The sequence below is a fragment of the Neofelis nebulosa genome, chromosome 1, assembly GCF_028018385.1.
Source record: "Neofelis nebulosa isolate mNeoNeb1 chromosome 1, mNeoNeb1.pri, whole genome shotgun sequence".
Lineage (NCBI taxonomy): Eukaryota > Metazoa > Chordata > Mammalia > Carnivora > Felidae > Neofelis > Neofelis nebulosa.
In genome coordinates this window covers 111,132,919-111,157,953 of record NC_080782.1, presented here as the reverse complement: position 1 = coordinate 111,157,953, position 25,035 = coordinate 111,132,919, and the positions used below count along the sequence as shown (strand labels likewise).

Genomic DNA, 25,035 nt, shown 5'->3' with positions numbered 1-25,035 from the left:
TTTGAATAAAATGAAAACATTAAAAAAGACCTAAATAAATGGAGATGCACTGTTTTATTGGATAGGAAAACTCAATATTATAAAGATGTCACTTCTCCTCAAATTGATGAATATAGTGCAATTCCGATAAAAATCCCAATGGGGTTTTTCAAAGAACTTGACAATTCTAAACATATATTGATGAGCACAGCCTAAGAATAGCTAAGCACTCTTGAAGAAGATTAAGGTGGGGAATCTGCTGTTCCAGGTATCACCACTTTTTCATCAAGTTATGGTAATTCAGAGAAGGTGGTATTGATTCAGGACTAAACAAAATGACAGTAGAACAAAATAGAAAGCCCTGAAGCAGACCTATGCATATGGCAACTTAATATATGACAGAGGTAGCAATGAAATCATTGGAGGAAGGAAAGATAATTCTATAAACTGCCCTGGAACAGTTGGTTATCCATAAGGAAAAAATGAAATTGGATCCCTACCTCACACCATACACAAAATTAATCCCAGATAAATTACACTTAAATGTGTAGGACTTTAACATCTTTAGCAGAAAATAGATCATATCTTTATGTCTTTGAGGTAGAGAACCTACTAACAAAAAAAAAAACAAAAAAGTGCTGGCCATGAAGAAAATATTGATAAGTCTGTGTACATAAAAATGAAGAACACTTGTATATTAAGAGACACTATAAAATGAAAATATACATTACAGAATGGAAGAAGATATTTGAAACAAACATAATTGGCAAATTATTATTATTCAGAATATATAAAGAACTCCTAGAAATCAAGTATCCCAAAATGAAAATGATGAGATCTTGAACGATCTTTCACAGCAGAAACACAAATGACTGATATACTTTATCCCTTTCATAAACAGAAAAACTCAAATTTGCATTAGAAATCACAGGATTTTTGTCTTAATTAAAAAGTGTCATAAAATGAAGGGTGAGTGGGGATATGGAGCAAATACAGTACATGCTGCTGGTAGAAATGTCACTTGGTACCCTCATGGGAAAAAGTTTGGTGTTAGCCTCTAAATGTGAACTTTTACTTGTGTACCAGGAGACTTGTATGGGAATGTTTATAACAGCATTGTTTACAATAACAAAAATCAAACAACTCCCCTCAAAGAAACATGGTTTTTTTATAATGTTTATTTATTTTGGAGAGGCGGGGGAGGGATAGAAAGAGAGGGTGACAGAGGATCTGAAGTGGGCTCTGCACTGAGAGTGGAGAGCGCAATTCAGTGCTCAAACTCACGAACCGTGATATCATGACCTGAGCCAACACTTAACTGACCAAGCCACCCAGATGCCCTGAAACACAGTTTTAAGAGGCTAGAAAAAAACCAAGCATCCATTGACTGTATGAATAAATTATATATTCATGTGATAGATTTAGAACAGTGAAAATGAATGAACCACAAGTACACACTGGCTTTCTTTCCTGTCCCACTGGCCTGTGTCGCTCTTATCCTGGCAGCTCATGCAGCTCAGCTCCAGGACAGAATAGCTTGTCCTTCAGGTAACAACGTGGACTTTCAGTGCGAACCCTTTTTCCTTCTCCTCAAACTCGGCTTCTGAGTCATTTTGCTACTGGCTTCACATTCTATGGACCTCACTCCTAAACCAGGCTGTGTGTGTGTATGTGTGTGTGTGTGTGTGTGTGTGTGTGTGTGGTAAAAAGAGGATTTGTGAACAGTGTTAGGATTCTGACAGGGAGAGGAAGGAGGGAATGGGCCCCAGCTAGGCAGCCACTGTCCACTATAGATTTTCTTTGACTTACAATGGGGTTACATCCCGATAAACCCATCATAAGCTGAAAATATCCTAAGTTGAAAATGTATTGAATACACCTAAGCAACCAAACGTCATAACTTAACCTACCTTAAACATGCTCAGAACACTTACATTAGACAATAGTTGGGCAAAATCATCTAACACAAAGCCTATTTTATAAGATAGTGTTGCCTATTTCATGCAATGGACTAAATACTATATTGAAAGTAAAAAACAAAATGGCTGTCAGTGTATCGTTGGGCACCCTCGTGATCACATGGTTGATGGGACCCGCTGCTTCACTGCAGCTGCCCAGCATTAGACGAGAGGATCATACTGCATAATCCTGGCCCAGGAAAAGACCAAAATTAAAAATTCAAAGTACAGTTTCCACTGAGTGTGTATAGCTTTCAGACCATCGTAAAGTTGGAAAATCGTGTCCAACTGTCATAGGTTAGGGACTGTCTATAGTGCCGGTTGACACTTCTTCCCTCTTGCCGTGCCTCCTTGAGGGGAGGGACTGTGTCCGTATCATCCCTGCATTTTCCCAGCATGGCACCCGGCACATCTCAAGCATTCAAGAAATAGTGAACAGAAGATTAGTCTAAGAAAGACCAAACTGAGCAGACCCAACTGGAACAGAAATCACGTCAAGAGCCTCTTGTCAGAATCAACACACTCATTGGGAAAGCCGGTGGCTACAGATAAAGAAATGGGTGGATGACAAATTAAGAAATAGAGGCATTTAGGGCTTTCTTTGACTAGTGAAACAAAAGCTTACTAGTCAGGGGCACCGGCCCTCCAAGAGCAGCAAAGCATATAGGACACTTGCTTTTTGATGCAAGTGTCCTCAAATATTTGGCAATAACTCCACAGTGAGGTGATGTTTTCCTGATCTTAAAAGGAGCACAGCAGAAGCTTTTGTCCTCCAGTTGCCAGGGCGGGGAACATGGCTTACCATTCAACTGGAACAGTATTTTTGGCAGCAGTGCCTTTCAGTAGCTTTTCTCAGCCATCCCCTGCACAAGCCAGCCACTTACTGGACGGGCTGGGCTGGCACCACAATGCTTGGGCACCAGGCCTCCTGGGCCCGGTTTTCCCAATTAGCCTGGTGTTAATGTTTGGTATCTCTCTGGTGATGACTAATTTACCACCTTTGTGTCTGAGGAGGTACAGAGAACTCAGAGAAACCCAAAATTTTCCTGATTTCTTATCAAAAAAGGCAAGATCTGGCCAGGGTATTCCAGCGTTCAGAACAACAATCCTCTCTCATTCCTGCCTCCATACGGCGGGCACCTCATGCAGCTGTGTACTTTGTGCTTTGCACAAAGGCTTTGCTGAGGCACGAAGGGAGCTGCATCTAGACGACATTTGGCTCGCTAAACCTGGGGGTAGGGTTTGCATTCTGCGTTTGTTTGGAGGAAGAAGCCCTTCTTCTTATTAGGGAGACCTACTGCTTACCAAGCCTGGGCTTTGCCTTCCCAGAGGGACACCTTCACCCAATGGGCACAGTGATAGGTACTGCTTTCCCACCCTGTCCCTAGAATGCACCCAAAAGCTTTGGGCTGATTTGTGATTACTTCCTGCCCCAGCTCTTGCTGGGAGCAAGACCATCTGCAGAAGGGCCATGACCATGGCCTGTGTTCTCAGCCCTGCTCCTGGAGTTTTGAATCTTCCTGATCACTGCCTATCTGTGAGCATCCTCTGCCCAGCCTGCTGGCTGCCTGTTCTCTGGCTCCTCGCCTGGCTGATTCCTGGCTCACAGCTTAGCCCTGAACTTCCATTTGTGCCCAGGCCCCTGCCTGGTTGCTGACGCCATCCCTGGATGCTGCTGGTCCTGGCTTTCAGTGCTGACTCTGGGCTTCAAAATTTAAAGGCTTAGCACTGAAAGTAGCCTCAGATCCAGACAAGAAAGGATTGTTTTCCACGGAGTAAAATATTTCTGTCCAGCCCTAGAAGACATCTTTGAGCAGCCAGACTTGACCCACTGGTGCACTCCACACATACCCCTGTTTACAGTTGGCCTCTTAGACCCTTCTGTTCCAAGCACACCTCCTACCCCATTCTTCTAGTCCGTGACCACAGAGTTCATTCCACTGTTATCTCTTATCATGTGTATCTCTCTAGATTACAGAAGATCATTCTCAGTATTGTTTTCAGCAATGTGCTCAAACTCCCACTGACATCCTTCACAACTTGACCCATCTCCCAAGATTCCCCCAACCTGTGCCTCCCGTCACCCCATCACACCACATACAAACACACACGCATACATGCACACATGTGTACACATACACCCACACCCACAGAGCCGGCTTTGGGATTAGGGTCTAGAGACTATTTGGCTGCTGAAGCCATATGCAGGATGAGTCAGAAACCTACAAAGAAAGTCCACATTGTTCCTGGAAGGATGGGCTGTCCCACCCTGGAGCTGAGCTGTGTGGCTTGCTGGGAGAGGAATGACACAGGCATATAGGACCGGAAAGAAAGTCAGGAGTGGGGAAGAATAAAAGGTTAGGGGAAGTGATCTTGTCAAAATCCTAGGAGAAAAAGATTTGAAAATCCTGGCTCCCATGAAATGTGAACCCCTCCAGGGCTGAGGTCCCTTCTTCATGTTCCTTTTCTACTCTCCACAGCACCTAACACGATTCTGGGCACATATCACACAATCAATGTTTGTTAACTGATTGATGGACAGATTGATTATAGGCACACATTCCATCACATCTTATATATTGATATTTTTCAGAGAGGACTATGAGGATCCTTTGCACCAGAATCTCATTGGGTGCCTTGTAAAATGCACATGTTTGGACCCTGCTGCACACCTACTAAATCAGAATTTCTGAGAGTGTAACTGTGGCATTTGCATTGTAGTGGATAAAAGATGGCCACAAATTCTTTGACATTTCTCCCGTCAAGAGGTGAGGTCTAGTTCTCCTCCTCTTGAAATTGGCCCAGGGCTGCTCTGAACAATGAAGTGATACCATGCCCATTCCAGGCCTAGCTGTGGTCTCTGGGAGGTCTGGACCATGTGGAGAGAGCCCCAAGAGTACACGAAGAGGGAGCAGAGTCCAGCTAAGCCAGCTCTGCATTTACCCCCTCCAATTTGCCAGGCATGTGGGTGAAGTGGTCTTGGACCTTTCAGATGACACCAGACACCACCAATAGGTGACCCCAGGTGACCACATAGAGCAGAAGAATCACCCAGCTGATCCCTGCCAGAATTCCTGACCCACAAAATCATGAAATGTAGTAAGTCGGTTGTTGCTTTAAACCTCTAAGTTTTACGATAATTTGTTATACAGTGGTAGATAACAAGAATATGCAGATGTCACAAATTCTCCAGGTTATTCTTATGTATCCTAGAATTTGAGTCATTGTTGTAAAAGGATCGGACATTTAATGACTAAAATTTTATATTAAAGAAGAGAAAATGGAATTCATTTCATAATTTGTTGTTTATATGTCCTAAGGGAAGGGAGATATGATAAAATAAAATCTCATAATTTATGTTGAATTCATTTTGTTTCTTGGACAGTAAGCCAGTCTGATCGTAATACAAACAAGAGAGGGCCTCCAGCTCTCCTGAACTTTTCTAGACAATTCAATTGCCTCAGACAGTGTTAATAAACAATGTCACCCCAATGGAATAAAATTCAGCTTTGGATTTAAAATGTAGTGAGTCCTGACAACATTTGGTTTGGATTGGACATGTTTCCTTAGTCTCTGCTTCCAGGCCAAAACTAAGAAGATTTGGGAGAAGGGGGGTTAGTCTCTATTTTAAATCTGAAGGCTGTGGGTTTCTTTCAGGTTTCATAATGGAATCTTTAGGCTTGTAAGTCACATGACCAACCGCTGCGTTAGCCATAGTTTTGGATGAAAACCACAGGACCCTACAAACCCCACTGGGATTAGCGATTTTTGTTTTGGTTTCTCAACAAAGCAATTTGGACAAATCTGAGAAATTTTTACAGACTCAGCAGAGATCGGTGTGAAACTCAGCATCTTCCTTGGATGCTTCAGCTCGGCTGCAGTGGGTTTGGACGAGTCCAGTGCTTAAAAATGGAACTCTAAAAGCATAAAACCACACAAGCCAAAAATATTTTCCAACGTGAGTTTAACTAAGCTGAAGCTGCTGGGATTTGTGCCCTCTCTGTGCAGACAAGTAAATGTGCCCCTTCCAACGAGATTCTCCACCTGCCTTCGAGCCCATCGGGTCTGCTGTGTCACATGCTGAGCAGAGCATCTCTTTAACACAGAGCCCTGGCCTCTGTAGGTACTCTTCAGGGGTGGTAGTGTGTTTCCCCAGATTCAATAGTTCAAAGTCTGGCAATAAATCGACCTTACCATTTATTTTTATTTTGTTTATCTGAAAAACAAAGCGTCCATATGGTGGTATCACTTGAGAACAGCTGACAAATAAATATAATAATCCTTAAAGTCACTGCTTCCCAAACACCCAGTCTGGCCCATGGCAGGGCTGCTTCCACATTGCTTGAGGTGCTGGTTAAAAATACAGATTCCCAGGCAGCTCTCCAAATTGGAATTTCTGGGTAGGAGCCCAGGAATCTTTATTTTTAATGAGTTGTTCAGATGGTTGTATACATCCAAGTTTAGGAAACACTTTGGTGTTTAAAAAATATGACACCTCAGCTCTGGCCAAGATGGAGTAACATGGATTGGATTTACCCTACAGCCCGAAACAACTAAAAGACTGTAACAAAATGTATAAAAGAATGATTTTTCAGAACTTGGACATCAGGCAATATAGGATGATGATGATGATGATGAGAGGCCAACAAATGATTTTCCACATGCCAGAAAGAGAGAGCGGGACAACGCTCAGTGTAGGACAATCACCTTTACAGGAAAAGATTATTAGAAGGTGATTTTATTTTACTCTATGAAGGATTCTTATTCAGTTCACAGAAGAGCCATCACATAGTGGGGGCCTGGCTGAATACCCTGAGGGCCTTCCTTCCAGTGGGATATTCAGCAGCACAGGCATGCATGTGCAGATACAGACTAAGGCCAAGTCAGGGATGGGTTTGCAACATGCTCTTGTTTGTGTTTTCAAAAGAGAGATTTACATAATACAATATGCAAAATCTTTCAGCAGGACACATAAGAAAGCAGTATGTTGATGGTGTCTCAGGAAGAAGCGTGACAAGCTGGCATGGGGCAGGAGAGAAACAAGTTTTGCTGTACACTCTCTGCACTGTCAAAAGATCTTTAAATGATCATATATTTCATTTTAAATTAAAAATTAAAATAAATGAGTCATCTTAAGGATTTCTTTAAATATATAACCAGAGGCACCTGGCTGGCTCAGTTGGTGGAGCATGCAACTCTTGATATCGGGGTTGTGAGTTCAAGCCCCATATTGGGTGTAGAGATTGCTTAAGAATAAATAAACTTTTAAAAGTACAATCATAGGGGCACCTGGGTGGCTCACTTGGTTAAGTGTCCAACTTCAGCTTCAGGTCAGGTCATGATCTTGTGGTTCATGAGTTTGAGCCCCACATCAGGCTCTGTGCTGACTGCTCAGAGCCTGGAGCCTGCTTCAGATTCTGTGTCTTCCTCTCACTCTGCACTGCCCACCCCCCCGCCCCCCAGCCTCTGCCTCTCTCTGTCTCAAAAATAAATAAACATTAAAAATTAAAAATATATATATAATAATGAAATGAATAAATATTTAACCAAATTTTATGTGATTTTTACAGTTACCTATCCTCTAACTTTTGAGGAAAACCTTGAGCATGTAAAGCAATTATTATAATACGCACCCATCTGATAATTTATCCTATGTATCATTCACAGTTTAGTTTGTCTTTATTCGTCTGACATATAATATAATACTATACACCAAAAGATGACAACGAATTACATCATTATTGTGTTTCGACTTTTTTGAAAAACAAGTTGTTGTCATTGCTCATTCATTTCCAAAATACGAGTTTAAAATTGTTTCATTGTTTCTGGGTTCTGGCACAGTCCCACGCAATCCCCAGTGTCAATTATCTGGTTATATCCACATTCCTGCGGTTGTTCCTAAAATCTACAAAAGTATTCTATTTTAGACTCCCAAGTGTCAGAAGAGTAAGATATTTGTGCAAGCCCTTGTTTTGTCTATGCATGGGTACATGTAAGATAAAGAAAAGATTCCAGGTCGGAATAAATGTTCTTCCCCGTAGGTAGGGCCAGCGTTCCAACTGGATGTCCATGTTCAGACCCCTGGGTCACGGGAGCCCTTCTGAAAGGGACCCTGCACGGCATTTGCCATTGTGCTTTTTGTACTCTTCTTAAGGCTGACAGCTACGTTTTTGTTGTTAGGCAAGAGATTTGAGATATATGAATTATCTAAAATTGTGCTTCTGCAGAAAACAAGGATTTAGAAAATGTAAAAATGTAAGAGGCCCAAAGGATAGATTTAACCAAAGAACTAAAGTCAGAGAAAGTGATTCTGGGAATCTAAATAATTGAGACATCATTTCCATTCTTTCTGATACACCATTGTTTTCTCTACTCATGTATTGTCACCACAGGACAAACAAGGTCAGTTCCTGCCCTCTTAAACTCCCTCTCAAAAACAATAGGAAAGGAAGCAAAATATGGATGTGTTTGTGTTTGCTTGTGTCAGCAGAAACACTGGGAACCTACATAAGAAATAAACAATATGGTTACCTACATGGACAGGGGAATGGGGGTGGAGAGGGACTGGCATAGATGGGGATAGACCTCTCAACATTTACATTTTTTTTACCTAAGTATCGTTGACACACAGTGCTACATTAGCTTCAGGCATACAACATAGTGATTCTACAACTGCAGGTATTATGCTATGCTCACCATGAGCATGGCTACCATCTGTCACCATACAGTGCTGTTACGATACCCCTGAGTATATTCGCTATGCTGTACCTTTCATCCCATGACTTACTCATTCTGTAACTGGAAGCCTGTACCTCCCACTCCCTTTGACCTATTTTGCCCATCCCCCACCCCCTTCCTCCTTGGCAACCATCAGTTTGTTCCTGTATATATGGGTCTGTTTCTGCTTGTGTGCGTGTGTGTGTGCATATGTTTTATTATTATTTTTTTTAGATTCCACATACAAGTGCAATCATCTGGTATTTGTCTTTCTCTGTCTTCTTTCACTTAGCATTATATGCTCCAGGTCCATGTTGCTACAAATTGTAAAATCTCACTCATTTTTACAGCTGTCTGATATTCCATTGTACATATATCACATTTTCTTTATCCATTCATCTATGGAAGGACACTTGGGTTACTTCCATATCTTGGCTATTGTAAATAATGCTGCAAAAAGCACAGGGGTGCATACGTCTTCTTGAATTAATGTTTTCAGGGTTTTCTGGAATATACACAATAGTGGAATTTCTGGATCATACAGTATTTCTGTTTTTAATTTTTTGAGGAAACTTCATTTTGTTTTTAACACTGGCTGCACCAATTTATATTCCCCCCAACAGTGCACAAGTGTTCCCTTTTCTCCACATCCTCACCAACACTTGCTATTTCTTGTCTTTTCTGACAGGAGTAATAAGATATCTCAGTGTCGTCTTGATTTGAAGTTTCCTGATGAATAGTAATGTTGAGCATCTTTTCATGTGTCTGTTGGCCATCTTTATCAACATTTTCATTTTTATAGTGTTTACATATTGGATCATGTGACACATCACATATTTTTAAAATTTAAATTTAAAAAATATTTCTCAAAGTTTATCTCTTTGTATACAATCTTTATATAACATGCCTAAGGTTAGGTTGAATGGACTGAAGTTGCATAAACTGAGTAAAAACAACAGGAAGCTGAAACCCAACCTCCCCCCTCCCTTCCTCTGCTTATCATTTTGGATGAAAAAAAGATCTCAAATAATTATCTAAGTGATTTCCTTCTGGCCACCGTTTTCCATGGCTTCTATCAGACAAGTCTATAGGTTCTTAGAACATTTTGAAAAATAAAAGACAAAATTCTACTTTGTGTAATTTTTCCTTTTGGAGTCATTCTGGGTCCTCACTACAGAATCACCTATGTACGTGTTAGGATAATAGAAGGCAACAAAACAAAGGGGATCCTGGTAAGAAAATGAGATTGTGGTGTGCGTGTGTGTGTGTGTGTGTGTGTATGCACACACACACACACACACACACACACTTATGTGCAGGGGAATGGGGAAGATGGCAGAGAAGGCCTGGAGGTATTTCCCAGTGTAAACATTAGAGGTTTAATTTTTGCAAAGCAGCTTTTCTGGTGAAATATTGCTGACTGTATTTGGAAGTTGATAATATAATTCAGTTCTCCTCTGGGCATTGTGGGTATACTATGATTTTCTTGGTTGAAATGCCTCCCTCCCCACCCCAGAATAGTAGAAAGAGTGAATAATTTCATATTGGACACTTTCCCTTTTGGGGAATAATTTAAGCACTACCATATGTCTTCTTATTTTGTCCTTCTACTGTCTCTCATGAACCGCTGGGCTTTGAAAATGCAAAAACAAAGCAAACACAAAGGAACACACTGAGGTGTGTGTGTGTGTGTGTGTGTGTGTGTGCGTGTGTGTGTGTGTGTGTTTAAAAGCACTCTGTGGTGATTGCCCAATCACTGGGCCATGGTAATTATCCAGGAAGGTGTTTGAAGATATGCTCCACTGAAGGGGAGTGATAACAACCTTCAGAAACTGTTTAATCCCCAGGAACTAAAATCAGTCTGATGGTGGCCGCACAAGATGGGAAGGAATAATCATTGAAATTAGACCCAAGGAGGAATGCATGAAGTGTGCTTGCTCTCAGCCACCAGTGTCAGAACAGCTCAAGGCCAAGGAGCATACATTTGACCTGAGATGAATTCTGCAGTATTTTCTGTCTATACCAGTTTGCTCCAAGTCCCTCCTGGTGGGTTGGTATCTCTCTCCCACATGTTGTGTGACATTGTTGTCCCATGTTCACAGTGAGCTGTCAGATTCCCAGGAGCAGAGGCCTATTTCCAAAGCATCTAAATCAATCTACAAATAATAGTCTGGTTATTTGATTTTTCACAGTTCTTTGCCTTTTTCCTGCACTGAGGCCTTATGTAGCTAACTTTATTCATCAAACAGCTATGGAGGTTGAAGTTATCTCCAATTTGGAGCCATATAATTTACTTGAAAAGTGCAGTGATTCTTTAAGTACACTCAGTTCGTGAGCACTCAGCACACCAGATTATTCAGGAAGTCTCTTATCTCAGAAAGCTGATTAAATTATAGAAATGATCAAGACATTTATTTCAAAGATACTGAGAAAAATCAGAGCATGCTTGTCAGGTGCCTGGGGCACTTTTTGCACTTGACCCCAACATTCTTTAACATCCCCTCCTTAAGATCAGGAGTCCTCATCCCTGCTTTTGAATCAGGATGGGCTGGTCACTGCTTTGACCAATAAAGTGTGGTAGCAGCATTGCCGGGTGACTTCTGAGGCTATCTTAGAAAAGGCCATGCCGCTTCTACTTTTTTCTTTTGTGGGGGTCACTCTGCAAGAAGTGGAGTAAGGAGTCTACCTCCCCTGAGAAACGCTTTCTGGTCACAGTGTTGTTGCGTTTCCACCGCTGGCCAGGAGGACAGGCCACCTTAGACACGCAGCCCAGCTGAGCCTTCAGATGGTTGCAGTCCCTGCCAACATCTGACTGCAACCTCAGGAGAAATTCCATGTGACAGAAAGGCAGCTAAGCCCTTCCTGAATTTATAACCCACAAAATCCTCTTTTAAATAATTGTTTCTAACACATTGGTTTGGGTTTCCACCACTATGTTTTGGGGTAATTTCTTATTCAGTGCCAAGGGGAAAGAATTTTCCCTTCTTTGACACACCTTCTCAACATTCCAGATGTTTCCTTTCACTTCTGAGCATTGACACTGGGGTTGTTTTAATCCATTTTTCCTTCGGCTCATCTTTTCATACTCCACAAATACACATACACAACCACATGTCCACAGCCACCTGCACACGCACAGACTTGATCATGTGGCTCAGTTTTGCTCCCTAGTTCACTAAGTTCAAATCTCATTTTTCAGCTGATAAAACATGGGTCTGCAGGGACTAAATGTTAGTCCAAGGTCATATGGCTCAGTAGTGGCCCAGCTGGAAGTAAACCCAGATCTTCTGACATCCAGTCCAGTCCTTTTCCTATTAATTACTTTAATATCCCACTGATCTCGTAAAATAGAATGGGTCAATCCTATACTAGTCCAGGGGCCATAAACTCAGAATGAAAGTCCAAACAGATTCCTGGGTGCCGCACCCTGTTGAGCCTTCCAGGGGTGACCAGTGTGCACCTGGTGAGTGCTGCCCATGGCCTACCTCCTGGTTGGAGAAGAAGGACAGTGAGTGAGGAAAAGAAAGACGGAAGTGCTGCTGAGAGGGCCTAGCTTATGTCTGCCCTCGTCCTCCTAGGCCTACATTATGAAGGCCTCACACTAATTATGGTCAGAGTGCAAGCCAAGATTCCCAAATGGGTGGGAGAAACACCAGATACCCTCACCCCCACCCCCCCTTCTATGTGAGACACATTTTACGAAAACAGAAGTGTTTTTAAATGGTATATTGTACATCTCTGAAACAGGCTTGAAAAAGGTGAGTGACTGGGACAAAAGCCAGGGAAACTCTCTGTGAGACAGGACTGGGGCTGGTTGGATGTGGGGTGTGTACCTGTGTGCTTTATCTGCCACTGAAAGGACCAGGCAGGCTGTCAGTAATACACTCTCCGCTGCCCACTGCCCCAGCATTGCCCCAATTTCTCTAAGCCCTACAGCACTGTCGTATCATTTGTCTGGAGAGGGAATTAGAGCCAGTGAATAAGAAGGCCACCCCCCAGCCCCCGCAATGGTGTATTTCCATTCCCTTGAGCTGTCTTGCCAACAGCCAGATCTCCTTCCTCCACCCACCTCTCCACCGTGCTCCTACCAAAGAGTGAAGGATGATTAAAAGTCTTCTGCATGAGGTGTGGTTTCGTTCAATATGTACTGTTGGTTCTGCAAATATGCTGGTGGGACGTTGACCATGCATGTTATGTGCCATATGCCGCTCTGTTGGCTGGCGTGCAGTGGAAAGCCTGAAAAGCAAGGGAGGGGACGTGGGTATTTTTCTCTGCTTTTGAAGCACAGGCTTTAATAAAACGCAAAACAAAAACCCAAGAGTTTTGAGAAAAAAATATCACATAATTACAGTTTTGTTAATCCTTCATGGATTCCTTACACTGTACACAATTTGCTCTTAAAAAAAGCAGCAGCAGATTCATTCGACTGCCTCAGATTTGTAAAATCACATTAAAATAAGTATATCTCGCTTTCTGTGCTTGATATTTTCTGGAAAAGTTGTATGTAAAGTGAATTTTTGCAAATTTGGCCTTATTTCAAATATTGCCAAGGTGCTTTCTACTTAAACTGGTACCATTTTGTAAAGCAAATAATAATTTTGTAATGCAAATAGTCACTCCCTAACTTATTTGTTTTGTAAGTTTGGGCTATTGTATTTGCATTTTTTTTCTAGAAGCCAGATACATCTATAGATGATGATGTGCAATAAGACACTAACTTATAAGTAATACATTGAAAATGTGATGAAAATATTTTTAGTTTTAGAAATTTAATCTAAGAATTTAGATTTGTTTAAAATAACTTTTATCTAAAGAACTTGCACCTATCCCAAAGTAGGGCAGTCTGGCAAAATATTGATATAGCAAAATACTGAATTTATCCTAAGGATGTAAGAGGACACAGTATAAAAATGGATGTACCAAAAAAAAAAAAAAAAAAAAAAAAAAAAGATTGCGGCATTGTTTATAATAACAAAAAGTTAAAAGGAACCCCAAATAGAGAAGTCAGTAAGAGCAGTCTTTTAAATAAAAACATGATTTCATTTTCGTGCCATGATAGGTTACGCTTCTGTTAAAAGAGTAAAAGTGAGATACCATTTTCCCCTACCGTGTAGGCAACAATTTGAAAGTAACTTCCTGTTGCCGAGTGTAGGGTAACGAGGAGGTCAGAAGCAGTGTGGGTAAGTACATAAAATACTTCCTCCCTGGGTGGTTGTCTCTGGGAGGGGCCATAGTTTTGAGTACCATCAAGTTTGCCAGTCCACAAATATTCAGGACACTGAGACACTATAATCAATGTGACATCAACTTGAATTATTTATTTTAAAAATACTCTAAAGCCATTTTATATATTTAAGAGATTTAAAGAGAGTTTTTAAAGAATTACAGTGTTTAATGAGAAAGTATGAAAGTTTAATTTTTGTAAGATGTTTTTACTAGAAACATCTCTTACTGTTCTTTAAGGGGAAAATATGTATCCAGCCCTTTCAAAACAAGTTCTAGATAAGATCATTTTGTGTATTTGAAAGCTGGGTAGTGAATTTTCTACTTTTAGTAACTCAGTAATTCCGTGGGTCTTCTTTTAGGTAGAGGGTATCCTTGCTGTCTAAAATTTACTGGATTAAAGTAAGTTAAGAATTACTTGACAAGTCAGTTTATGGAAATGGACTATTATTTGAGATGCGATCCCAAGAATTTCCATTTGGTTACCAGCTTCAGTTTTTGGTGTGTGCAGAGTACAGAAGAATAGAGATAAGGAATACTCACCAATAATCTCATCACACGTTTTTGTCTATTTCCTTCCAGGAGTTTTTCTTAGCATTGTTATCACTTCAAGTACAAAATACTATAAACATATAGAAAAATGCAATAAATAATATAATAGGACTCCTGTTTGCTTCAGTATGACAAATTAGATACTCCAAACATCCCTCGTTGAGAACAACCAAAAATGCTAAGTAAAATATCAGAATTAAAAATTATTTTTAAATACATTACTGAACTGATAGGAGACTATGAAATATTCAGGGGCAAATAAAGTGAAAGCAGGAATCCTGGAAGGTAACTGTGCTCTAATTTAGCCTTCTCCGTGGAGGCATCTGTAGAGTCCTGGTGGCATTAACCTCAGGTTTTGATGGTGGCATGGGGTAATGCAGACAGGACACCAAGGCAAGAACCCAACCAAGGTGAAATTTAATAGAAGACACATACCCCCATGTAAAGCTAGGACCCTCAGTGTGCAATGCCTTCCGTATACAGGTAAACTAGATATAAACCCACCCACAGATGGGAGTAGCACGGAAACTTGCTTATCTTGACTGTTGTGCTGGGTAGAAGGGGAAAATAAATCTCCTTTGAAAATTTATAATCAGAAACAAAACCACAGAGGGATTTGTGGTCCAGAATTTACATTATCTGCAAGGACCAAAAAAAATTTCAAGCTGGAAATTTTATTTTAAAGTGATTTCACATTTTAATTGCCTCCAGGCACATGGCAGAAATAAAAGAAATATTCTCTGGAGGAACCCACCTTGAACCCAGGTCTCAAAAAGTTCCCACAACTAAACACAAGAGAATCTGGCCTGAATGTCAAAACTCACAAAATACACAAGCAATCAAGACACCATGGGGGAGACCCAAGAAACAAAATAAAAGAATCAGACCCCAAATAACACTGAATATTATAATTGTCAGTCCTACATAAAATAAGTGTATTTTTAATTGGCAGAAATTAATAATAGAGGGGATGAAAATATACAAGGAAAAAAGACTAAAACTAAAGATCTTATAAATTTGTAAAACAAGTAGAATATCTAAAAATAAAAAAATATTATAACTGAAATAACTCCAAATGGATTGGGTAAACAGAACATTGGGCACATTAAGAAAAAAAACTGGTACAAATTATCCATACAGTATAATAGGGAGACAACAAGATGAAAAGTATGAAAAAGAAGCCAAGAGACTTAGAAGGTGGATAAGATATTATGTGACTCTAATTGGAATTTCAGAGAACAGACCTAACTTCAATAGTAATCAGGGAAATGCAAAGTGAAACAACAATGAGATGCCATTTTACCTTTCTCATCCTGGTATAATTCATGACACCCAGTTCTGGGAGTATATTAGACAACCAAGAACTATTTTACTATGTTCTAGCAGGGGTGTAAGTTGGAACAACCACTTAAAACAATTTTTTTTAATGTTTATTTCTTTTTGAGAGAGAAAGAGAGACAGAGCATGAGTGGGAAAGGGACAGAGAGAGAGAGGGAGACACAGAATCCAAAGCAGGCTCCATGCTCTGAGCTGTAGCACAGAGCCCGATGTGGGCCTCAAATGACGAACCGTGAGATCATGACCTGAGCCAAAGTCAGTCACTTAACTGACTGAGCCCCCCAGGCGCCCCATGGAACAATCACTTTAGAAAGCAGTTTGGCAATATTTATTTTAGGGGTTTTGGGGTTTTGCAGTTTTGTTTTTTGGTTTTGAAAATTACTGCATACTCCCATTCTGCAAGAAAGTAGCACATATGAATCTAGCCATTACACAGCCCCAGGGACAAGTTCACTTCAGGAGGGTGCAAGGGCACCTGCAAAGAGAGTAAAAGGTGAAACTGAGGAAGTTCTGGGAATCCTCCTGGTTATTCATTTATTCATTCATTCAACTAATAATTACTGAGGGCCTTTTCTGTAGCAGGTGCTAATAGTTTAAAGGGCTCACCTCTCCAAGCTAGAGTCAGCTCTTTTTAGGGCGTGATGATACTCTATCTGTGCATCCTCAAATCTGCTCTTTTTTCCCCTGTAGATTTCAGCATTTGGGCTGTTTTACTCACTTTAGACTTCCTACTGGAAAGAGTCCAGAGTACATGAAAGAAGAGCACAGTTCATTCTACCTTTTGCTAGGAAGGAAAGATGGAAACACAGTTGAAATTCTTCACTCTCCATCCTGCAAGATTCCACTCAGTTCTGATCTTTGTCTGACTATTCCAGCTAATCTGTCTTTCTTAATTCCCAGGCCTCATTTTCTATGGCAGTCTCTTGGTTATTAAAAATACACTTGCAATGGGAGTGCCTGGGTGGCTCAGTCGGTTGAGCACCTAACTCTTGATTTCCACTCAGGTCATGATCCCAGGGTCATAGGATCGACCCCTCCCCACCCCGTCCACACTCAGCACAGAGCCTGCTTGCGATTCTCTCTTTGTCCTTCTGCCCCTCTCCCCAATTCACGTGCATGCTCTCTCTCTAAAAGAAAATTAAAAAGTTTAGGGCCACCTAGGTAGCTCAGTCAGTTAATCATCCAACTTCCACTCAGGTCATGATCTTGTGGTTCTTGAGTTCCAGCCCCACGTTAGGCTCTGTGCTGACACCTCAGAGCCTAGAGCCTGCTTCAGATTCTGTGTCTTCCTCTCTCTCTGCCCCTTCCCCGCTCATACTCTGTCTCTCTCTGTCTCTCAAAAATGAATAAATGTTAAAAAATTTTTTTGATAAACATTAAAAATATAATAAAATTAAATAAAATTAAAAAGTTAAAAAAATACACTTGCAGTGAAATTTCTTATAATGGTATTTAAATTGTGAAGGAAATTTCTCACTGCCTTATCATGACTTTTAGTTGTTTGATGACCAGAATGACTTTTTAGATCTCATTGTACCAGACACAAGATACCACACACAAAGTTAATTATTAGTAAAGATTTCTTGGAAAAAAAATGAATAAAAATATGTGACTGGATGACTTGACAAAAATTGGGGAATTATTTTTAAATTTTATTTACCAATGTGATCCCTTCTCCTTGTATGACAGATGCCTTTAACTGGAAATCCAGAGAGGGACTGGCATCTGTATATCAAAATATATCATGCTACGTATAGTCGAAGCATAGCCGGAGGTATTCGGAAGCAGTTTGTCCTATAGCTATAAATTTGGTATTTTATGATTTTATAAAATTAGCTGCACCTAGCAAAAAAACAGTATCTCCTGAATTGATGTATCCATACACTTGAATGTGCTCTCAAATAGGCCCATTCAAAGCATTTTTAAGCCTTAATTTTCCAATATCAGATCTCATTTTTAATTAAGGCTTAGCTTCCACTCTCCCCTGCATCTCCATAGAAGGATTAGGCCAGACCACATCACATCTGGCTGGGTCTGTGATGTCTCGGGGATTTATGAATGACAAGCGATATTAAAACTGGGGTCGTGTGCAGTCATCCTGAAATCAGAAGCTGAATGCTCCGTTCCCAGCCGCGTGGGGTTGGGGTAAACAGGTCATCAAAGGCAGCAGTATCTCTGCTCTCCTTTTGTATTCAGAATCTTCCTTCACAAAAAAATTCAGCACCAGAATCTTGTGGCATTCTCTAATGAGTAACCTGTAATCAAAGCAAAGCTCTTTCTTAAAGTTGGTTATAAAGAGAGCAAGGGGAGAAAGAGACTGTAAGGGGTGTGAGAAAGAATCGGAAGGAGAGGAAGTGGGGGCACATCAGGGGTTCACTCGCAGGAGAGGCCTGCCTTTGCGCCCACCAGGAAGACTCATGGGCCCTGTCTATCGGAGTTCCTGCTAATAATATGAGAAACATGCAAACTAGCGAGTTCACACAGAAGTTCAGACATTCTTGGGGCATTACGGAGAATTGTTTTGAAAACATACAATAAGATTATTGAGGGACTGGTTTGTCAGTAAGCAGCAGCCGAAGCTCTGGGAACATGGGAGCCTTTCCTAAAACCTCAGTGGTGACTGTGGGTCATGGAGGGACACTTGTCTCCCTATGACCAGGGCTGTCCGTGCCCATCCCATGTGTATAGTCCATGAGACCGGCTGGGTAGCTTGAGCTGTCTTCATTTCCTCAGTGACTGCTGCCACTGAGCCCATGTTCAGTAAGACTCCAGGGGTCACGCCCTGGCTCCCTGAAGCCCCGGGCTTCTGCCTCTTCCAAGGGTAACATGCTGGAAAACAGGAAGGAGAGAAGCAAATATCCCAAAAGATTTCACTGGGAGACAGAGACATACACATAGATAATATATGTGAAAGCATCTTGAAAAGTTCCACGTGCTACATGAATAAAGTTAATACTACTTCTCCATAATAGCATGGCTTAGTGGATCCACATGTAAGCACTCTTCCGTGGGTAAGCTGGTCCTTCAAAGCAGAACCAGTAGTACCATTTTACTAATCCATAATTCAACCTTGTGGAAATTCAACTAGACTTTGTGATGCATGATGGGTGGTCACCAGCAAGTAGAGTCAGAGACCTTTATTTCTTTATTTTTTTTTATGTTTTTTATTTTTTAACGTTTATTTATTTTTGAGACAGAGAGAGACAGAGCATGAACGGGGGAGGGGCAGAGAGAGAGGGAGACACAGAATCGGAAGCAGGCTCCAGGCTCCGAGCCATCAGCCCAGAGCCCGACGCGGGGCTCGAACTCACGGATCTCGAGATCGTGACCTGAGCTGAAGTAGGACGCTTAACCGACTGAGCCACTCAGGCGCCCCAGAGACCTTTATTTCTTAACTTTGGTTATGGTCAGATAAGCAATGAGAGAATAGGCACCGGCATCCAAGAATTCATGTTAATATGCATCACTTTCTAATTTTCAAAGCACTCATGCTTTGCAGCTTCAGAACTGCGTGACATAGGTAGGGATTATTACCTCCCTTTCCCTGGCAAGGAAACTGAGGCCCAGAGAGTTTGCATGGCTTGTCCCCAGGTCACAGGGATGATGAGCGGGTGCACCATGACTGTGTAGTCAGTGGCCTCTAGGAAGCAATGCAGAAATGTAGCAGGATATAAATTCTAAACCCAGGGTGTTAAACAATTGAACTGTAGCACCCTAGAGGCCAAAGCCCCTTCCCTATCTGTAGCTCCCAGTGTTGCTGAAGAGTGTGCCTGGGGATAGGGTGTGTTTAGACTTGGGTACTTTTATGTCTCATCTGTTGTACCTTCTCTTTCAGAGCCACATGCTCTTGAATGATCTGGACAAAGGAGACCTTGCTCTGGTATTAGGGTAATTGCAACATGGTAATACTTAGCACACTCAGCACTTTCCACCTAGATGCTATCTCATTAACCTTCCCATGTCCCAGAGAGCCATGTGCTACATGCAATGTTGCTGTAGCCTCCGTTGCTCTAGGAAAAGAGTCAGTCCTCCTCTGAGCCCCAAGATGAGGTCTTTTGGCTCTGCAGCTATTTTGCTGGATTACCATAGGCCTGAAACTGAGGTTTCCCTTTATTTTTTTATTTGTTTTTGTTTTGTTTTTTTAAGTTTATTTATTTTTGAGACAGAGTGAGAGACAGAGCATGAACGGGGAAGGGTCAGAGAGAGAAAGAGACACAGAATCGGAAGCAGGCTCCAGGCTCTGAGCCATCAGCCCAGAGCCCGACGTGGGGCTCAAACTCACAGACCGCAAGATCGTGACCTGAGCTGAAGTCAGATGCTTAACCGACTGAGCCACCCAGGCGCCCCGTGTTTATTTGTTTTTTTAACATTTATTTATTTTTGAGAGATACAGAGACAGAGTGCAAGCGGGTGAAGGGCAGAGAGAGAGGGAGACACCGAATCCGAAGCAGGCACCAGGCTCTGAGCTGTCAACCCCCAGCCTGACACGGGGCTGGAACTCACGGAACCATGAGATCATGACCTGAGCCAAAGTTGGATGTTTAACCGACTGAGCCACCCAGGTGCCCCCAGGTTTCCTTTTAAATAAAGAGAATGACTGGGGTCCAAGTGGCAAATACCATCTATTGTTGTTTTCTGAGTGCAGGTATTCAGAAGTCTCATTGCTATAAAAACGGTTTTTGCCTCTCTAGAACAACACTGAGTAACACATGGATGCTTTTTTTTTTTTTAATGTTTATTTATTTTTGACAGAGAGACAGAGCATGAGTGGGGGAGGGGCAGAGAGAGAGGGAGACAGAGAATCCAAAGCAGGCTCCAGGCTGTGAGCTGTCAGCACAGAGCCCGATGCAGGGCTCAAACTCACAGACTGTGAGATCATGACCTGAGCTGAAGTCGGACGCTCAACCGACTGAACCACCCAGGCACCCCTACATAGATGCTTTTTAAATGTCTGCTACCTAATCCTCACAACGGTGTAGGAAGCACGTGTCATTACCCACCTTATAGGAAACTTTTTATAGGAGATTCGGAGATTAAATGCCTTGCCCGAAGACACGTTGGTGCTAGATGGGAGATTAGGGTTTGCCGCCAGCTCTGGGTCTCTTCAGAGCCTCGATGTAAGGTGCCGGGATCCTGTGTGAGGGCTGGTCCCTCGCTTCTTCGGTCTCATGAGCTGAAGGGAAAGAGCGAGGACCCAAACAGACCATCTACTTGGTACCAGCTACACATGCAGACTCCCCTCCACCCACGGCAGGCTGCCCAGAGAGGGAGGAGGAATGGGAGGGGACAGCACAGCCAGAGCTCATGCGGAGCACCTCGCAGCTCCTGGGCATCTCATGTAAAATCAGGAAGATTTCAAAACCCAGACACTATTTCCAGGGCTGCCAAGAGCCGCGGAGAAGTACGCAGGGGTGTGGAGGGCTTTTCAAAAGCAGGATGAAAGGAGAAGGGAGGACAGAAGTTGGAGAGACCGTTTTGAGGAAGAGGACAGGGTCCTGCTGGGTCAGGGTCAACTCCTGCTGTGGGAGTAAAAGCCTCGATGAAAATATGCCTGGTGTGACCGTAAGAATACTTGTTGATTTGTGAAAAAAATGGCTTACAATACGCAGAATCTGAATTTTAAGATTTGTCCTACCAAATTCATAAGGAAAAGAAATGCTCCAGCCTGCAATGTCAGTAAAATGAAGTGGTGATGTGTACCTAATCAAATCAACAAGAATGCACCTTTTGAGGCCAATTTTTATATGCCTTTATTGTATTTATGTTAACTTCCGGGTTTCATGTGAGAGTCTTGCTAATAATAGGATTTATATAAAATAGGCTGTAAGGGGAGAGGTAGTTATTGTCTCTGGTTACTTATGATCCATGCCGTAATTTCTCAGCTAGCAGCTCAACTTGCAATTATCATTTGTTTGAGTAGGTCCTTGAACCCAGGCCTTGGCCTTGGGAATGGGTGGCCCTGAGCAGGGCTGCCCCACACCCATGGCCTGGTGGTTTGCCTGCTGTGTGCACTTAAGGGTGTTGACATGGTCAGAGGAACTGACGAAATCCAATACTCATTTTTACATTCTTCCATGGAAAAGTGAATTCAGATTGGGATCAGCTTTACTAATAAACACTCCAGAAATAATCAGCCACCTTCCCTGAGGCTACATTTCTCATGCAGTGTCCTTGTTCTGGGCACATGACTAATCACAAAGCTCTGATAAGTAGTGTGTGTTCCATGTAAATTATAATGTCACGCTGACATTTTGGCCTTATATTGATGAAACAGGTATTTCCAGCTCTGTCAGATCAAACTTAACAGCCTAATGAATACTTTTGGAGGTCTGCAGCTGATTCTTCACCTACTTAAATTTTCAGTAATTTATGTTCTCTAAATTAGCACAAAATGACACACTTCAAGTAGTCATTTGGTTATTCCCATTGCCTTAAGTAGGTGAATAATAAACTGTTCAAAGACTCCTATTTGGGGCGCCTGGGTGGCTCAGTTGGTTAAGCGTCTGACTTTGGCTCAGGTCATGATCTCACACTTCGTGAGTTCAAGCCCCCCATTGGGTTCTGCACTGACAGTGCAGAGCCTTCTTGGGATTCTCTCTCTCTGCCTTTCTCTCCCACTCGCTTGCATGTGCAAACTCCCTCTCTCTCTCTCAAAATAAACAACAACAACAAAAAATCCACTAAGACTCATATTTTTCCCTCTTGTCTATTTTCAAAGGGACAGACTCTCATTGTCAGGGGCCCATGTCAGGGTTCTATCATTCCTACAAGCAGATTTCTCTCTTAAATCCATGCAGAGTCTCTCCTGCTTTAATTAAGATTCCTCTTCCCGTTAGGTCTGCAGAAGTCACGGGGTATAACTATTTGATGTTCAATCCTTGAAACCCTCCATGAACTTGAAAACAGCAACCAGGTTTATCCAGAGTCTTCTCTACCATGAGATAAACCCTGATTCCTTTTAACTTTCCATTTTGACTCTGTTTCTCCCAATAGAGGCTCCTCCCCTCTGGGGTCTTCCCATTTTTATCATGTGGTGATGCACTTATTGGGATGCATTCAGGGGTTCATTCTCTTTCAGTGAAAGCGGGCAGGCCAGTGACTCCAGCTCAACCACACCATGGAGGATGTCTCTGTGGTCTCATGTCCACCTTCATTTGCAAGATGTCTGCCACAGTTCCAGATAATCCGTGGGATCCCAGGGGAAAGAAGACGTCTCCTCCTGTGAGTCTCTCTATAAGAAAAGCCCTTTTCCAAAACTCCCCAGGTGGCTTACTCTCAGACCTCATTGGCTAGAATTGGGCCACAGGCCAGGGGAAGAGGACAGCCCAGATTGCACAGACCAGTCACCATTCATACCTCCCCCACTTCTGCTCTGGCAAGAGGAGTCATTTCCTGAGCACATACCTTTGTGGAGAGTGAAACGTCAAACAAAATCAAGGCTCAACCAGCAAGGATAAAGGGGAAAGTGGCAGTGGTGGCTGTTAGATGGGCAGTCAGCTGTGTTTGCCACAGGTGACCCAAAAAATGGAGAGCAAAAGTATTCTCCACATAGTTCAAAAAATTTTTTTTAAGTTTATTTATTTTTGAGACAGAGTGAGAGACAGAGCATGAACGGGGAAGGGGCAGAGAGAGAGGGAGACACAGAATCGGAAGCAGGCTCCAGGCTCTGAGCCATCAGCCCAGAGCCCGACACAGGGCTCGAACTCACATAGTTCAAAATATTAACAGCAACACAGCAAAACAAGTAATAACAAAACCCTTTCTGTGTCAGGTATTGTGACAACTAGCAGGCACACAAAAATGAACACCACGTGGGCCTTGACCTGGAAAGCTAGCAGGCAAACTGGCATCCCATGTCATTTCAAAATTGTATAGTAAGCAAGAAGAGGCATGCAGTGTTCTGGAAGCACAGAGAAGGATCCCTCAGCTCTACTGAGGGATGATTCCTGGGGAGAGACCAAGTGGACTGGCTATAGATGCTGAGAATGAGTTTGGCTATGAAGACAATGCTGTAAAGTATGTGATTCTTGATTTTCTAATCTTTGTGTAATATTTTATGTTTTATTATTATGGTTCATCTACAGTTGATGAAATAGAAAATCCCTTCAAGCCTGAGGGTGGTGTCCCCTGCAAGGGTCATTTCCCATGAGTTCAGTTTTTCGTATTTTGTATCTGGATGGAATCCATTTTATGATCACAGAATTCCATATTTAAACAAGGAAGCCGCTCATCCAGTAGGAAAATGTGTGAGGGAGTGCAAATGAATTCAGTCTTAATCATTATGATGTCACTGGCTCTGTAAGTGGATTTGTTTTTCAGTATTATAAGAGAACTTCAGTAATTTGAACTGAGGGGGAATCAGTCAGAATGAGTGAAAGTCTATCACGTATAATTGTTTTATTACTTTTATTTATGTGTATGCTAAGATAGCAAAGAGTCGCTTATAAGGAATCTGTGTTAAATTGATAAGAATGATTTCCTTAGCATATTCACTACCTCCTTAAAAATGATCTTCAGGTTGGGAATGCAAGCTGGGGCAGCCACTCTGGAAAACAGTATGGAGGTTCCTCAAAAAACTAAAAATAGAACTACCCTACGACCCAGCAATTGCACTACTAGGCATTTATCCAAGGGATACAGGTGTGCTGTTTCAAAGGGACATGTGCACCCCCATGTTTATAGCAGCACTATCAACAATAACCAAAGTATGGAAAGAGCCCAAATGTCCATAGATGGATGAATGGATAAAGAAGATGTGGTACATATATACAATGGAGTATTACTCAGCAATCAAAAAGAATGAAATCTTGCCATGTGCCACTACGTGGATGGAACTGGAGGGTATTATGCTAAGTGAAATTAGTCAGTCAGAGAAAGACAAAACATCATATGACTTCACTCATATAAGGACTTTAAGAGACAAAACAGATGAACATAAGGGAAGGGAAACAAAAATAATATAAAAACAGGGAGGAGGACAAAACAGAAGACACTCATAAATATGGAGAACAAACCAAGGGCTACTGGAGGGGTTGTGGAAGGGGGGATGGGCTAAATGGGTAAGGGGCACTAAGGAATCTACTCCTGAAATCATTGTTGCACTATATGCTAACTAATTTGGATATAAATTAAAAAAAAAAAATAGAAACAAAGAAAAAAAAATGATCTTCAGAGGCACCTGGGTGGCTCAGGTCATGATCTCATAGTTTGTGAGTTCAAGTCCCACATTGGGCTTGGTGCTGACAATGCAGAGCCTGTTTGGGATTCT

At 41.9% G+C, this 25,035-nt stretch overlaps 1 long non-coding RNA gene across 7 annotated transcripts in view; it reads left to right on the top strand.

The window, feature by feature from the left end:
- LOC131512756 (uncharacterized) overlaps window positions 1–25,035 on the top strand; it is a 110,182-nt gene that overhangs the window by 59,733 nt on the left and 25,414 nt on the right. For 6 of the 7 annotated variants that reach the window (XR_009262295.1, XR_009262296.1, XR_009262294.1 and 3 more), the window contains exons 3-4: window positions 22,846–22,988; window positions 23,539–23,783. The exons of the other annotated variant lie outside the window; for it this stretch is intronic. This is a non-coding gene — a long non-coding RNA (uncharacterized LOC131512756). The remainder of the gene's footprint in view (window positions 1–22,845; window positions 22,989–23,538; window positions 23,784–25,035) is intronic. 7 annotated transcript variants of the gene reach the window in all.